The sequence below is a fragment of the Corvus cornix genome, chromosome 3 (assembly GCF_000738735.6).
Source record: "Corvus cornix cornix isolate S_Up_H32 chromosome 3, ASM73873v5, whole genome shotgun sequence".
Lineage (NCBI taxonomy): Eukaryota > Metazoa > Chordata > Aves > Passeriformes > Corvidae > Corvus > Corvus cornix.
In genome coordinates, this window is record NC_047056.1 from 77,431,712 (window position 1) to 77,449,501 (window position 17,790).

Consider the following 17,790-nt stretch of genomic DNA (forward strand, 5'->3'; position numbering starts at 1 on the left):
GAAAGAGAGGATCTTCAGTTCATAAAGGGAAGATGGATTTTTTTTTTATTAAGAGAATAACAGAAATCTGAGACCTTCTGCTCCAGCTCTGTCACAGGCCCTCTTGTGACCCTGACCTGTGGTCTGAACGCATTTCTCTTGAAGTCAACATGAGTTTTATCACTGTCTTTACAAGAATCAGCATGATTTAAGAAATTTCAGCCGTGCTTGTTGACCTCATACCCATCATGGAACAGCACGATGCAGACACACACCACTGAGGCTGTGCTCATGGCATTCAGCTGGTGCAGCCTGGCCCCTTCCCATGCAGAGATCCCAGCTGGGGATGAAAATAGCATTGCCCAGTGCCATGCTGTGCCTGTGCTAGTAACATGCCCCTCTCAGCCTATCTACATAAGAGACATCTTGACATCATAACAAAGAGAGTAAATGAAAGACAGACACTTGACAACTGGACCTGGCAGCTAGCCATTCTGCAGGAGTCAGTGCAATAAGCAGTGGTGCAAACTCACACATAATCTAAATCATCACTGCAGAAGTTTATCTCATTTTTCTTTCCTTCTGTAGGAATTGCCAACCCTTTGTTACTGTGACTGTGGGAACACCAAAATCACCAATATTTTACCTAACTAACTGAATTTAGATTACTACACACTCGACCTGATTGGTGTTAGAGCTGAACAGCCTTCTGACCTCACCGCTGCCTGATTTAGCTTTATTTTAGAAGGCATACCTTCCAAACAGCAAAAAAAATACTCTCTAAGTTGAAGGAAAATATTTTTAATTTAGGTCTAGTACAGCCTAGACCACAGGTTTGAGCCCCATCTCCATCATTTTCACAATTCACCTTCTCATTGGAGTTCACCAAAAGGGGAGAGCAGGGTCCCATGGGATGGGCGGCAGTGGCTGCATGCGCCAGACCCAGGTCAATGAGGCCACCAAGGCCCAGATCAGCAAAACCCTGCAGAGGACCCTGCAGAAGCAAAGTGTCATCTACTGGGGTAAATCCATGATCCAGGACCGCAGCTCAGGAGTGGCATTCAACCCCCTGCAGGGGCTGGAGATTGTGAACCCACAGGCAGCCAAGGAGGAAGTGGCCAAGGCCAGCCAGAAATATTTCTCCAGCACAGCCAAGTTCCTCAAGGTCAAGAGGGACAAAAGTGGGGTCCTCACCCCCCCTGAGCCCCCTGGGACCACCAAATCCCACCCCAAATTCCCAGGGACCCCCCAAACCCCCCCCTTCCTTTTCCATCAGAATTGGGTTTTGGGGAAGTTTTTGGAGGGTCCTCACAGTCAAAGGGGACAAAAATGGGGTCCCGCCCCCTGGCCACACCGGGACCCCCAAACCCCACCTTCAACCCCCAAATTCCCTGGGTTTCCTCTCCAATGTCACTTTCCCAAACTTTTTACAAATACTGGAATTTGTGGTTGGAGAGTATTTAGGGAGTTTTGGGGGGATTGAGTGGGTATATGGGAGTCCTGGAGAGATTTTGGATGGTCCTGGATGGATTTTGGGGGGGTGCTGAATAGATTTTTGGAGTCCTGGGAAAAAAGAAAAAAAAATCAATAGGCATCAAAATGATCCTGGAATTTGCAGAAAACCTTTGCCAGAAGATGTACAATGTAACATAGGGACCTCTGGCTTCAAGTAAGATGTGCAGCAAATCTGAAAAATATACTGCACAATACATTAAATGCAGCTGAATATTCATTAGACAATATCAGTGGGTATTTATCTACCTAATTTATTCTGCTCAAATGACACTCCTGGCTTCAACAGCATTTACACGATTGTATGATAATAAAGACCTGGGTCATGGAAGCTTTACTGGAAACTAAAGCACTGAATAAAAATATACCATGTTTATGAATGTTTTCCAGGATTTCATACTTGCTCCTGTTCCAGCAATAATGCTATTTTCTGTTTTGCAGGCCAAATGCTAGGAAGCCTTTTCCCCAGCTTGTTTTTAATAATACTTTTTGTATGAGAGTTGTGTAGAGTTCATGACCCTCTTGGCTGGTATGAAGGGACTGTCCCGTCATCATTCCTTCACGTCCCCCTCTGCCAGAGTGATGTGTGTGAGAGCGTGCTCCACTCCCCTCCTGCCTGGGAACCAGAGCACAGGGACCTGGACATCTCTCCGACTTGGCAGAGAACTCCCAGTGTTCCTCCTGCCCCTTTCCTTCCCTTTCAAGAGGGCCTGAGACACTGTCTTCTCACACTTCAGCTGGGAGGGAGGAAAGGGTAGAGCTTCAGCAGCAGATAAAGACGCAGGGGACTTAAAACATGGGAAATGCTGGTTCCAAGGTCTCTCTGACTAATGGGGCTGCCTGGCCCTTTCGTGGGAAGGCAAAATGTCCTATTAAACCAAGGCTGTGACACTGACATGATAGAAGGCAGGGCCTTCTCCTTGCCTATATTCTCATGGTGAAAACCCTCCCCTTCATCCCCTCTGCAAACCTGCTCACGACAACCACAGGCACAGTGACACTTGAATCCTGCGAATTACTCAGCCGCTCTCCACGAAAGACATGCCCTTGATGACTGACAGAAAATATGACAAGAAATGGATTTCTGAGTTAGGAATTCTTCCTGACCTCCCCGGTACAGCAGCAAGTGCCACAGACAGGGAACCATTTGTAGCTGTCACACTGTGTCCTGCCATTATTGCAACATTAAACTTGAATTATGGAGCAGCAGAAAGGTGGTGGGCTTTTGAAAACATGAAGATAATCTTACACTGCCATACATTTACATGCTTCCTGAGACTCAAGGTAAACACTGAAATGCAACTTGTTTGTTTGTTTCACAGCTACAGTCCTGAAGTGCTTTGTACCAAATGGCAAAGCTACAAGGAATTCTTTTCTGAGAAATTTTCAAAAGCTTTCTAAAAGAACACAGCACTTCCCAATTGTAGAGGGTATATCTAAAAAACAGCAAGACTATCTGCAAAATGAGGACTTGAAATAAATCTATACTTTTTTAAGAAGCTTAATAGAAAAAAAAATCTTTTTCTGTCCCAGGAAAAAAAGCTTTTAAAGAGGTTTTTGTCGGTTTGGTTTGGTTGGGTTAGGTTGGGTTTTTTTCCCTAGGTTTTGCATTATTTTGTTAAGGAATCTGGAAATAATATTTTCAACAAAAAATAATTTTAAGTTATGGACTTGATACTGTGATTTGGGACATCTTATATTTCATGAACATATTTTTCTTTCATCAGATACAGACATTTGTCATTATAGAACACTTACCATTTAATTAAAAAATAATTTCAAGGAAAAATTTGGTTCTGACTGTTTCTAAGCTTAAATTCCCCTCTGGAATTTTGACTGTCATTTGAAAAGAGATACCATGCTTCTACTTATGTACAGCCAAAAGAATTTTTAATAAGAATTACTTTCTAAGAATTCAGTAAAAAGATGTTTCCAGATAGAAAATCTATCACAACTTACAATAAAATATAGTAGCCTGACTTTACAATTTAGCTATCAGATTTTTTCAAGAGAAACTCACAGCTAAATAATCTATGGTTCAGAGAATGGAAGTCATCTGACTAGGCAATGGATTAGTGATAGCAGATAATTGATCTGGCTAAGCAATGGGTTATGGATAATGGTATTCACAATATTGAAAAATAATCCACAACAAAATAAAACGCTGATGTTTTAATTATAGGTAGTTAGCACATAGATCAAAGCTAATCAAATTTATTTGTACAAATTAATTATCTGAAAACTTTAGCAGTAAATTATCTGTAGATATGCTGTGATATTTTTGTCGTGTTTAATGACTACATTTTAGCCAGGGGTTTATTCACAAACTGGTGAACAAGCACTCATTATGTATGACTGCCCCTGAGAATCACACAGGACAATTTCTTTTCCAGAACTAGGTGACTGGCACTCTGAAAAAAAAGAATCCCATTTTCCTACAGTGATATGGTTTGCAAAATCTTAGACTATGTTCAGTGAACATTGCAGCACCAAAATAGAAAAGGCTTTTAAATTATTATCCTGAGAGGACATTTTTGTACAGATATTTCTGTAACAAGCTACTTAGTTTTCCTGATACTCCTGCATTCATATACACTCATGAATAAAATCTCACACCCCAAAGTTGTGCAGGCACACAAATAAGATGCTGAAGGGCAGTAAGCTTTATTGACAAGAATATTTACAAACATTATTTGGCTACAGTTACCCCCAGCTGAGCCTTACACACCTCCTGAGCTACCACACACACACCAAGGAAGTGCATCAAAACCATTTTAGAGGCAATTACAGCAGGAAGGAGGAGTGAGGAGAAAGGTGTGTACTATATATACACAGAAAAAAAACCAAAAAAACCAAAAACCACTGCACAACTACTTCAAGATGACTTTCATACTCTCTGGAAAGAAAATTCTCTCTCCAGACTGCAAGTTCAACATTTTGATGTTCCAAGGTGGTGGAAACTTAGGCCTGCAGGGAAATTACTGGCACAAGCTTCCCATGGCGGGAATTGTTTTTCTGACAAGAAGCAAGAAGTGATGAAAGATGTTCTTAGGCCATGAATTAGTTTTGGTTACCTCACTACTATCAGATACTTAAATTAAAATAAAATGCTCCCAAGGTCTAAGAAAAAGGAAGAGAAAAGATTTCCTGTAATAAAACTAGATATAGGAATTACATATGGGTTTAACTCTTGTTTACCATATTATTTCATATGCCTAAACTAGCATCCACTTGTGCAAACCCATGGAATCATAAAGGCTAGCAAAGATCTTTAAGGTCATTGAGTCCACCATTAACCTGGCACTGTCAAGTCCACCTCTAAGCAATATGTCTGAGCACCACCATAGTACTAATGATGTCATGATGATTTTTTGCCTTTTCTTTTATACCCCTTTTATATACCTTTCTATAGCTTTTTGTATTCTTAGCGTTTTTTAGCCTACATTCTTAGACTTACTTTGCTAAGCTATGAGACTAAACATCTTAGAAGCTTTGTAGTTAGGGATCAGAATGCCACAGACACCAAGGTCCTCTCCAGAACACATTCTGTAAACTAAGATAGAACCATCCAGGGGAAGGTTCCTTGGGGAGGGGGGCTCACTTGAGCCTCTCACTGGGGAATCTTTGATAGATATGCTAATTAGTAAGACCTATAATGTTATACCCAATCTATAGTGGGTGTGCATTGCAGTGGGCACTTTTGCGCATTCCATCTGGACGTGGTGCACCTAATTTATTTTAAGGATCCTTAAAATAAATATTGAGGTAAAATTCCTTTTTCCCTTCTAACCATGTTTGATTCTTGATTTTAAGACCAGGAAAAGGCATCACTAACATGTAAAAAATAAAGTCTCTCTACACAGCTGAAGAAAACTGCTAAGTCTCAAGATCTTTGCAGAAGTTGCAGCTGCATTTCAAAAATCCTTGTCTCCAAACCCTTTTCTCCAAACTATTCAAACGTTATCTGAACCTACGTGAAAAGATGGCAGGAGATTAACTAGGATTCCAGCAATATATGGATGACTTCAAAGAATATCTCCTTTAAATCAGTAACTAACATGATCTCCCAGCACTCATGACTGCACAAAGCCAGCAGGTGTTTGGGCCATGGAGAAGACAGGAGAGAATGGAAGTCCTCAAGGAATTGCCTTCCTTTATGATTCTAGCACCACTGGATCATCACAGGGTAATGGAAAAATTCAGGCTCGAAGGGACTGCAAGTGGTTTCTAGCCCAGGTCAAAGCTGGATACACTGATCTCCACAGACCATAAACCAGCTCGCAGCTGGGACTATTTTGACACCCTTATGTACTACTGTCCCTAAGAAATTGCCTGGTAGACTGTACCCCATCCTAAGGCTCTGACCCTATCAGACTGCACATGGTGACCCATGACTTTGTGGACACCTGAACAGGCCATATACATCTGAGGATTTCAGTGAGTGCCAAAGGCAATACCCTACTTCCCTCAAAACTCATCACAGGTCTAATCACCCTGCATTCTCTTTGTTTAATGCAGAAGACAGAGAGTAGCTACCCAAGCCTTCCTTCCTTCCCCCTAGGGTTTTGTATAATTTTTTACTGCAGTGCTGAGACTATTTATAAATGAAGGGATGTAGCACAGTTAAGTGCCAGTAGTTCTGCATTAGATTAGAAGAATTATTGTCTTCTGAGACAAAATCAAGACACTGCCCCTCACAGAATTCTTTATGCATGTAATCATATCCAGTCATGTATACTCAAGCAAAAAACAGGACAAAGAAAGTGAAAGCAGAATGAAACCACAAAACACGGATCATCCTGTGCCACTTGCTGAGAGAAGAATAAATAAGAAACTGGAAAATGTCATTAATTCAGCTTGCAATATTGAAGAGGAGTTCATATAAACAAAGAACATGGGAACATGCATAACACCACACCATCATTTTTACATTTTATTTGAAGAACAAAATTGTACCTGACAGTTCATACTTGGCCTGCTGTCACTCTTTTCCTGCACCCTCAATGTCTTCTGAATTACGGACTGTATTTCTCAACAGAAAATTGTATTTCTCTTTCTCCCTTGGAAATCCTGTCACTACTTTAAAACTGAGAACTAGTAGAAAATATCAGCACTCTCACTTAGAAAGGGCTGATGATCTTCCATCTCAGGTGACAGCGCCAAATTAGTCATTCATGGATTTCAAACAACATAAGCAATTATGCTTTTGTTTTCTAGTTAGGTATATTTTCTGCTGCTTTCTCTACTCCCTGTGAGAAACCGATATTTTTCTCTAGTGAACCAAATATTGTCTGGCTGTCTCTGACATTTTTATCCTTTTTGGAGACACTTTCCCACCTGATAAAAACTTCACATAAAATTGAAGGGGGAGTTTATAGATAGCATCTGCAGTATGTAAGCCCCAAAAATACAGTGTGGAAATAGGGAGCAGGAAGACAGAAACACAAGGATAAAAGGGGTGGGGGTTTTTTCTGTTTTCTGTAAATATACAACAACTCTGTCAGGGCACCCCAACAACTGACAGAGGACCCCATAGACCTCATCTACAAGGGATTTTTGTCTTACATTTCTTATGTAGGGAGAAAATGATCTGTCAGATTATGCATACCCTCAAATTCTGGACAGAGTTGATCAGGGGCATATGTGAGAAAAATAACACTAACTTGCAGAGATAGCTTACGATTTAGGACAAGGGGAAGGATTTTTTTCTCCATTGCAAACTTGACTGTACAATCTTCAGTAAGTTGCCTCACCTTCCTGTGCTTCCATTTCTCATCTGTAAAGTCGGGACAATAGCATTTTCCAGGTATACTGTGAGGAAAAAATACATTAAAGACCGGGAGATTGCCCCGGTAGTACAGTGGTAGGAACATAAAGGAGCCAAAATACAGTTTTGCTATTGAAGGTTGTCATTAAAATACTGAGTAGTGCCCCTTATTAGAGCTGGCTGGAACACTTCCCATCAAATACATACTGATTTCATCATTCAGCTTTCATCAGAGCCAAAAGCTTTTTAAAAAATCTCAGTTTTGACAATGTTTTTGAAGGAACAGTTTCTTTGATGCAGGCTGGACACCTCAGTTATTTCCAGAGACAGGGGTCATGCTTTTCAAAGCATCTAAGAGGTTTATCTTTGACCCTATGAAGAAGAAAAGGTTGAAACCTAAAAGGCTACTATGCTACACAGTCACCATTGTCCAGCCGGTCCTGCCACTCCTGACTCAGAACACACTGGGGAGAAGAACTCCTGTGCAAAGCAAAGAAAGTGCCTCTTCCAAAAAAGGCCATGGAAATGAAACTGTTGGGCAGGGTTTTCAGCAACTGCAGCTAATCCATTCAGAGTCAGCCAAAGTGCTTGGTCTGACCTACCAACTTTGGCATAACTATGAGCTGCAGCCTGACTATTCAAACCATGATTACTTAAACCTGCACTTGCAGGCCCCTGAAGTTGCCTCCATCCACATTTTTCTATTTTTTTTTCCCCCAATTCCACATCACAGTTATACAATTCTACTTACACAGCATTGGGGCAGTTTGACCCAGGGGAAGTTCTGCAACAATTTTTTTTTTTCAGTTCCTGTATGCAAACTTTGAAGAAGTGTCCCTCACGCTCAGCAGTTCAACAGTTCAAGCTATGCCATTGCCTCTACAATTTTTTTTTTAATTTTTTTTTTTTATGATTGAGCAGTAATTTAAGTGTAACCTGATTTAAAGCATATATATACTGGTACCAGCTGCATTAGGGAGCATATGGATGGATGTGATGGTTTCATTGTCTGGCTTAATGTATAACAGGCATTACTGTAGAATTAAAATATAATTTTAAAAGAAATTTTAAAAAATCTCCAGAAAAACATCTCATGACCTTCCTACCCCCTACAAATGCCTTCAAGTTTCTGTCTAGCTGCCTCCTGCTTGGACTGAGAGAGGAGAAAACCCCGCTGTGCAGGAGCGGGGGAAGGAGCGCGAGTGCGGGACCGAAGGGCTCAGGCTCCACCTAGCGGGAACAGCCTCCCTTCCCTTGCAAAAGCCGCTCCCGAGTGGGCAGACTGTGCTCCCACACACGGCTGAGGGCTGGCAATCGCCCGCAGAAAAGGCAGCTGGAAGGACAGATCCCTGTTTAGAAGCGGTGTTCCTCCCGGGCAGACCCGATGGCACAGCCCCTGCGCTCAGCATCCCGGTGATGCTCAGCACCCTGTCCTTTTCCTGCATCCCACCTGTTGAGCTACTCCCTCACCATATTGGGCCAGTGGGCTGCAGGTAAAGGGCACTGTTTGATCCAAACTTTACTGGGCTCTGCACATCCCACAAAGGACCAAAAATTACTCTCTACTTCCAAAGCATTTCAGGGCAGAGTGATGCTTCATAAGCAAACATGGACTTTCCCTCCAATGTTTAATCTCTGTCTCCTTTCTCCCTGAGGCAGCAACTCAAAGAAAATGACCCTCAAAGGGTATGATTTTCTGCTTCACACAAAGCTTGTTATCCTGGGGCTGCTTTTTCTGTTTCCTCTCTTCTATTCTCTTTCTCCCCTCCCCTCTCCAGAACAAAAAAGATCATACATCTCATCAGGATCTGTCTTCACGGGAGATGCTTTTTTTTCCTTCTTTTGACAACTTTCTTTTCATAAGGAGAAAAAGTATATTTCTTTTTTTTCAATATAATTGTATTCTGCTTTGAGTACTTTGATATAGTAACGACTGTCATGAAGTAGATATGCTGCTTTCTGTTTTATGAAAAAGGCATTTAATCTGAAGTACTAATCATTTAGTCTCGTGACTTTTCCCATCTGTTACAAGCTTCCTATTTTTGGTGGGAGGGGGTTAATTCTGGACATTTATTTTTTGGGCAAAGTTACAGATTAATTATCTCTAGTGGAAAAAATCTGTGCCCAGCATGTTAAAAATAGCCCTTCCTGAATTCATTTTTCTTTTTAAGGAATTTTAAAGTCCTTCATTTTTGCCTTCATAGAAAGTAATTTTTTGTAATTATGATCTAAGGATAGAAGAGAGTCAAAGATTCAGGGAGATCTAACATCTTTTATTAGACTGAAATAGATAGAAAGAAGAGCCAAGGCTACACACACACACACACACACACACACACACCCCTGACACCTGAAGGATGCCCTGCAAACTCCAGAGTAAGCCTTTTTTTGCAGTGAGAAGAATATAGATATTCTTTATCTCCCATTGTATCTCTTCAAACAACTGACAGCATCGCAAGGAGTGCCATCACAGATTTTAGTCTGTTTTTTAGTATTTCCAGCTAACAGTAAACAGGAATAGGAAATCAAAATCTGAACACTACAGATCTGTTTTCTGTAGACCATTAAGTTAGAATCCATTTTAAAAAAATTAATTATTCAGTGAAATTTAAATAAAGCAGGTTTCATACCCACATCCTGACAAAATTTAAGATTGTCTGATGCTGCAGAGGTCTAACAGTTCAGCCGAGTAAGTCAATAGCTTCTCTGCTATCTCCCTGCACTGGCTGCATCACTTATCTGTGCAAGTGCATTTGGGCCCCACTCTGACTCTCTTGCTACCAGAAACAAATTCCCTCAGCTTTCAGCTGAATAAAGGTTTGTGTACAAATGCAGCAGAAGGGATCTAAAAAGGCAGGCAACTCTAGGAGCTGTATAGGCTTGGATACAAGGCTATGCTATAGATGCTTGGACACAAACAGCTTTTTGCCTGCATGGACCCAGCAGAGGAGAGATGCTCTGACCCTGCAGAAGAGGGGCACAGGACCAGGCAACCCAATTGCTGGCATGCAGGCATGTATGAACCATCAGCAGTGACACTGTATGCTGCTAAAAGTCTCACAAAGCACTGCAACAGGTTTGCTATTTTCTCTCCTTGTCTTTGCAAGATTTGAGTTATGCTTTCCGTGTTGTTTTGTTAGTGGCATTTCGGTTATGTTCTTACTACTGTGCTTGCTGCTGCTTGACTATTTGCATGCTGTGCCTGCTTTTGCTAAGTAATGGAGAGCTACTTGCTTCTATGAAACCTGCTGCCTTAAGTAGCCTGTCTTTCTCCCCTCCATGCTTAAAAAAAAAAAGCTTGATCTGCTAGTCTAAGGATTTTGAGACCTTTAAGGGTTCATTTTCTCTTTACTCTGCTATTTTATCCCACCACGTTTCTCTTCTGCCAAAGAGGAGTAGGATCAGGGCCCATTTTAAGGTAGGACAAAATAAAATTTCCAATGCAAGTTGCACCTCTGCAGGGTAAAGGGGACTAGAAATATGAATTTTGCATGGGAGAGAAAACAAGCAGTGTAAGGTGGAATTGTACCCATCAAATGAAAGCTTTGCTCAGGGAGCTAGTAGGGCTTGTGAGGAACAGCTTGCTCAGGAATTGGAAAATCAACCTTTCCTTCTATGCTAGCTCACAGAATTTGAAGAAAGCAGTGAGAAAGAGAAGCCAACCACAAGAGATGGGATTTCTGTGTCCTGAAGGGGGATAATGAGTTTGTTTCATGAGTTCATCACAAGTTGTCTCTGTCACTCCTTCTTCCTCAGGGCAAGGACTCATCTCATTCTTCCCCTTCTTCAGTGTGGGGACCCTCCCACAGGAGATAGTCCTCCATAAACTACCCCTGTAGCCCCCCCCACTACCAAAACCTTGCCAAGCAAACACAAGAGAAGTAAATACAATAATGTTCTCTTTCAGATATTATATTTATTTATGTTTTGAAATTTTTGCAGACTTTCTGTGCTAATTTTATTTATTTTTTTAAAGGCCATTTCTCATTAAAAGAATAGGTGGAAAAAATGTCATCAGCTATTTCGAATACATAAAGTTCCACACCTGCATAAATGTCTGGAAGACCTAAGGAACAGCCCATGGGTGGTTTTGTTCTGGGTGCTGGTTTGAATCTCCTAATAAAATAAATTTTCAATAACTATAAAGGTAGATGCAGAATATTATTACTGAACCTGTGCCTACAGATGTTACAGCTGAGGTATATTAAATAGGCTATACCACCTGATGAATGGCTTGTGCACGTACAGGCAGGAACCAGGTGAGTTAATGAAAAACTGCTATAATTAGGTGACCTTTTTCATGGTGCATGACACACTGAAATTTTGTTTGAATAGGTGAAGTTAAAAAAAAGGTATTTCTGTCAATTCCTAAAATATACATTCTCTTAATATATGGCACTCCATATTGAAAGAGGCAAAGGTATTTCACAAAGTTCATCCAGTGTTGTTGGTGGGTACTTCTGATTTTTAAGGCCATTGCCACCTATATAAAAAATTCAGAAATTTCTTAAATTATTTCTTTATAAATCAGTGAGAATCTTAAAATATTAGGGTATTTTTCCTTATTTTTATCCAATTACCAGTGGTCTTCATATGGATATAAACCAAGTCAGTAGCATGTGGGAAGTGCAAGAGGACTGAGCTCACCCAGGTTCCCTTACTCCAGTCCCCTAAGCCTTCTTTCCTCCTTCTCCTCACACTGACCCTGCTTCTGGTTTTCTGGTGTCCCACACAAATTATCTGAAGACCTGTTCCCAAGGCACCAATCTTTTAAACAGTATGGGCTCACGAAATGTCCATGTGAAAGTACAGGTAGTTCCCCCCAGTTTCCAGTATCGCAGGCTGCAGGCTCCTCTATGAAACATTCTGCAGCAGAATAGAAGGTTCCATTACATCATGCATGAAACGACTTTAATATTGATCTAACGTTTTATACAAGGAAATAGTGTAATACTGCCTTATAAAAATGACTTTCAAATGCTAAATGTCAGCATTTTTAAGGAATGTGAGAACAGCTGTACCTGGTCATAGACAAGGTCAGACTAATTTAGCATTCTGTCTCCAAGAGTACCCAATTCCCTAAGTGCTTTGTAAAAAGTGTAAGAGGAGGGCAAGCATAGAGGGATGCTCACCTAGGTTACTCTCCCAGCCTCCAGTAATCTGCAATTCAGGAGCTTTTGGCATCAGGCTTAATGAAAAATACCAGGAGAGCAATAACATGTCAAAGTAAAGCATGCACAAGCCTTGTTGCTTTATATATTCATATATATAAATGGAAAGCACATATAATTCTCTCAGTCTGATCCTAAGACCCTTCAAGCAGGAATTTCTTTCAAACATTTTTGTTAATCTTACTAACAGATAAATCTCTTACTAGCCAGCCCAAAGAATATACCCCTCTTCATCTTCCTCATCAGTCCTCATCACCAATAAAATTAAACTTTGAGTGGCACAGGATAAGTGGTTAAACAGCAAGGAGGAACAACATAAAATAAACCTTTGCTGGTAATATTCTGTGAATTTAGACTTAAAGCACCTGTGTGTCAGAAGGGGCCAGTGTATCCATCAGATCTTGTGCCAAAATTGTTAAATATTAGTGCTCACGGTTAGGCATCAAGGGCTAGGTGCATAAAAGAATTGGTGCACTATAACAGCCATTGGTACTTTGCCATCAGAAGCCTCAGACATAAGGCTGGGCAATTCTATACGATTCATGGCGGGGGAGACAACCAGTCAGGAATCAGCTTTATAGAAAAAAGAACAAATTTAAACCTTTATGTTCTAAATTGTCATCCTTAAAACCCTCACCCAGCTGCAACCTAAATCTAGATATACCTAGAATCTATTCCTAACTTCATTTTTTACCTTAATGTACTCCAGGTCCCTGGAGTAATTCTGGATTTGTGTGTTGTGTATTGCCAAGTATGCCTGGTTTTGATACTCCTGGTTGTCTGGGGACTTCTGACTAAGCACCTATAAAATGAAGGAAAAAGGCATCTTCCTTTGAGAGCTCCTATAAACAGTGAGTTTGGAGGTGGTCTCACAGTACCTCTGGAAACCGTAGCTTCTTATAGATCTGGCTCCATAAGGAAAGTACTCATCTGGACAGGACCTCTGATCCAGCCACTGCCCTGAACACATTTCTCAGGGGACTGTATCTGCAGAGAAGAGCCTTTTTCTAAAAATACTGGAAATGTTTCTGTCAGAAAGCAGCTGTGCCTCTTTCCTTGGGCCTGTACCCCATGGACTCTCTCTCAGAAACAGTCACTAAAGTATTTCATTCAAATCTCAGTCAGAGACAGTAATTTCTTTTCACCCAAAAGCCTGGCAGGATGCCGTTGAGGAGACGCGGCAGATTTCAGCTCTTTGTCCCTTCTGACACTGAATGGATTTGAATTTATGTATAACATTCCCATTGCAGTGACCCAGGTACCAAGCAAAAAGATATTTTGGAAAAAAATTTCCCTCCTTTGAAGTGTTCAACTTTGTATAAAGCACTTCAATGCCTATTGAAGCCCAGTTTGCTACCACCTCTGGCATTAGTTATTACATGATTTCAAGGATGTCCTTTGGTAGCAGTGGCAGTCTGTGTAGGCTAAAGTCTGTTTACAACCATTTACAGGTAAAGAAGTCGGTCCTCCCCGTGTGTGTCTTTTCCATTCATTGCATATACTTTTGTTCCTTTGTCTAGCTCCAAAACAGAAAAAGCACACTGGGAAAAGTGTGATTGAGGTTTGCCTACGTGTTCAGATTGTTTCTTCCATTATGTAAGCACGGCTTCAAAAGAGGAAATATTTCCACTACAAGATTTGTGTGGAACAATATCAACAGCAGCAAGAAAAGATAGCTCTTCAGTACAAGCCTAGCTTATTCTTTTACTAATTTATTTCTTGATACAAGTAAATCCTTGAAAGGGATCTTCTTTCTTTTGTTCCATGGCTTATGATTTATAAGAGATTGAGAAATGCGTCTCCTTTTAGTGTTGCAAGATCTTTTGAAATCCATAGACAGGTATTACTATGGTAGCATGACATATTATTAATATGCCGCAGTTCAGGCTGAAGTGTATGAACATATTTTTAATGTAAAGGTGGAACTGGAGGAAAATTAGATAATAAGCTTGAACTGACATGCCAATATTAGTATTAAGTACTATTGCAAAATAAAACACTATTTGCATATAAATATAAACAAAAGTACTAACTGTATTGTCATGAAGCAAACGTATTTATTGCTAGCGGCAAAAATACAAATAGTTCTTGATGTTGTAAAATAATTATCTGTTACATTTGAAAACACGCTTTTCCCAAAGAGGGAATTTTACAAATGTCAACCCCAAAGCCAAACTATGTTTGTATTATTCTAATGTGCATTTCTGTTCTATTCTGTTTTGTTTCCTTCTTTTCCTTTTCCTTTTTTTTTTTTCTTAATAATTCCTTACCTGATCACTCTTCTTCCCATTCGTGCTTTGTCATCACAGCCTTTTCTTGTCTCTCCATTACTCCTTGTAAGAGTGTCTGGTCTCCTTGCATTTTCTTCAGTTCTGCCTTTTTGTTCTTCCACAATATCACTTTCAGACATGGAAGATTTAGGTCTTCACTTTCTCCTCAAACACTGGACGAAACTTAAAAACACTGTCTCTAATCTACCACAAATATCACAGAAGTAGAAAGCAGGGATTTGGAGGTGAAGACACTTAAAGATAAGCTTTTGATTTAATGATTCAGGCATGATGCAAGGAATGGGACAGCTTCTGTCCTTCTGCCCCCCAACTCCCCCACTCCCCACATCACCATCACTGGTGATGATTTCTCTCTTATTTCTTTTAAGGACTGTTCAGACAGTCCAGAACAGGTTTTCAGTGCCTAATTTTTAAGTTCCTGCTTCCTTGAATAGCAGGTAGGCTGTCATTTAGGGAGTTCATCGGGCACATAGAGGGGTTGGTCTGGACAACCTTTAAAGGCCTCCTCCAACCCAAACTATTTCATGATTCTGTGATTCTAAATGAGGCACTTTCAGCAAGAGTGAACTAGTCTATGCACTGGTTGAACTCCACATGCCACAGTATTCATGGCCAGCAGAATGCCATGATTATAAAATAATAGTTAATATTTGCCACCTTTAGATATTTAGATCCAGACTGTAGAAAGGAACCTTTTGCCCATCTAGCATTTAGCACATAGCTAACAGTGGTATTTGATACATATTTTATCTTACTGTTAGGTAACACATACCTAAGGGTATATATTCTTGCTATATTTCTTTCAAGATACTAGTTTTTAAATGCATCTTGAAGTGGTGATACCCATACTGGTACTAGCTTCCCTAAAAGGTATCACAGACAGTCTGTCAATTTTCAGGTCAACCACAGAGGCAGAATGTGCCATTCAACATCCTAGGTTTTCATGAAAAGATGCAGCAAAAAGCCTCCTCTGACTCACACACACACACAGAGATGCACAAACACATGAGTTTTTTCAGCATTACCTGGATTCATTCCCTTAAGAGGCCTCATAACTTACACATATTGCAGTGCCACACACTATGATACATCATAAGTCTGTTTATGGATCCTCTATTTTTGTTTAGAGCACTTACATGGAAGACACAGACTCTAGATCAATTCTTTCTTTCAGTTAAATTAATCTCTCCCTAATTTAGGAATCCTTAAATTGACATTGTTTTCCTCTGTTTAAAAATTAAGGGGAAAATAGTGTAATTACTTCATCATGAGACCTGGTATTAACTAGTCACATTTGTTATGAAAATAAAGGGAACAGGCTTACCACATTAGACAAGAGACTCACACAAAGGTGGGGTTGATATTCATGTAGTAAATTGCAGATCCATGTGATAAATTACATTTATCATGCACCTTTGACTGACTCACCTGTGTTCTGCCTACTAATCTATCTCTGTCAAGATTCATTCCAGCACTCTTAACCTCTGAGCAGTTTTCAAGCATCCACTATTTTTTAACGTTCTGTCACCAAAAAAAAAAATAAAAAAGTTTTTTCTTTACCAAAAAATGCTCAAATGCCTCTCCAAATAAGACTGTGATAAGGAGGAAGATGTGCAACACTCAGTTCCAAAGCAAAAAGATGTTTGAGATTCTCCTTATTCTCAAGAATGCAGAAGAAGCATGTTCCTTTCTAGGGAAAATTACTGGCAAAAAGCTTTTTGCATCTTAACTAGCAAATGTTTCTAGCTTAGATATGCTGGCGTATACTAGACCTCAAGAGTGGAACACAGTGATTTATAAAGTTCCTTTAAATCATTTAGAGGTTCAGAACTGTATCAGTAATCGTTCTGAGGCCTATGTAGTTGCCTCATAATAGCAAGTTAATTTAGCTTTAATATAAAAGGAAGTGTAATAACAGTATCAATTAAAATAATCATAAAACCTCCTGAACCATTTCTGAAATATTTTTTATGTTACATTTGTAACATAGCTTAACTTCATATGAGTTATAAAGGTTTTATTGGCACCCATTTGAGATGATTTCTCATAGACTCTGGGATGCACCACAACTCATACATACCATACCTGAGTCCAGACTCACACCACTTGGCTAAAAATACCTTGCTTTTATTTAGAAATTGGGGAACTACAAATACTTTCACCAGCTAAGAATCTACCTCCAAAATATTTAAATATCTCCACTTTTTTTTACTTTGCTTTCCTTTCTTTTACTTTATTTTCTAAAAATATTTTTATGTGTATATGATTGAGAAAGAGATAAAAGGGACACATATTAATGAAAGTATTCAGACTTTGTACTATCTGTCTAAGTTCACATGTCCAAAAGGGACTTTGATGAATGAACTGCCAACTGGTTTTATTCTTATATGTTTTAGCAAAATCACAGTCTAGCAGAGTTTGCATTATTTATTATATTAGTGTGGTGATGAATCTCTAATTTCACAGTCATTTGCAATTGTGCACATATTTACTTATTTATTCACAGACATGGACATACACACACTTCTTCACAGCACCCAAATACAAGCATCCAGTGTAGAAAATTTTAAACTTAATGACTTAATTTTGGCACTGTTACAACCAGCTATACACAGAGTTTTCCAATTGGGAAAATTTCAATTATAAGTCACTGACACTTGAGCTGCCTGTATTATAGCACGTATTTTTTTTGAGAGTGAAATTACCTAGTACTGTAGATTAGGGTTCAAATTGCAATAAAAATAATTAATCTTAAATTAATCAAAAATCAAATTAAAATTATCCAATGGACAGTTTTAGCAAGAGTAATCATGTGAAAAAACTATTCCCGAGAAATATTTTGCTTCACAGAATGCTTAGTTCACTAAGAGTGTTCAGATATTTTTGTTGGCTGGTTAAGTGAATCAAGTAATATTATGTTGCTTTTGGACTGCATGATATTTTTTTTTAGTTAATCAGCAGACTACATAAAGGAACTCAAAAATGCAGAATCCAGAACAAAATCCAACAGCTTCAAAAAGATATTTGATTACTAGACAGTAAATTTGCTTATCTGGAGTTTTTCACACTT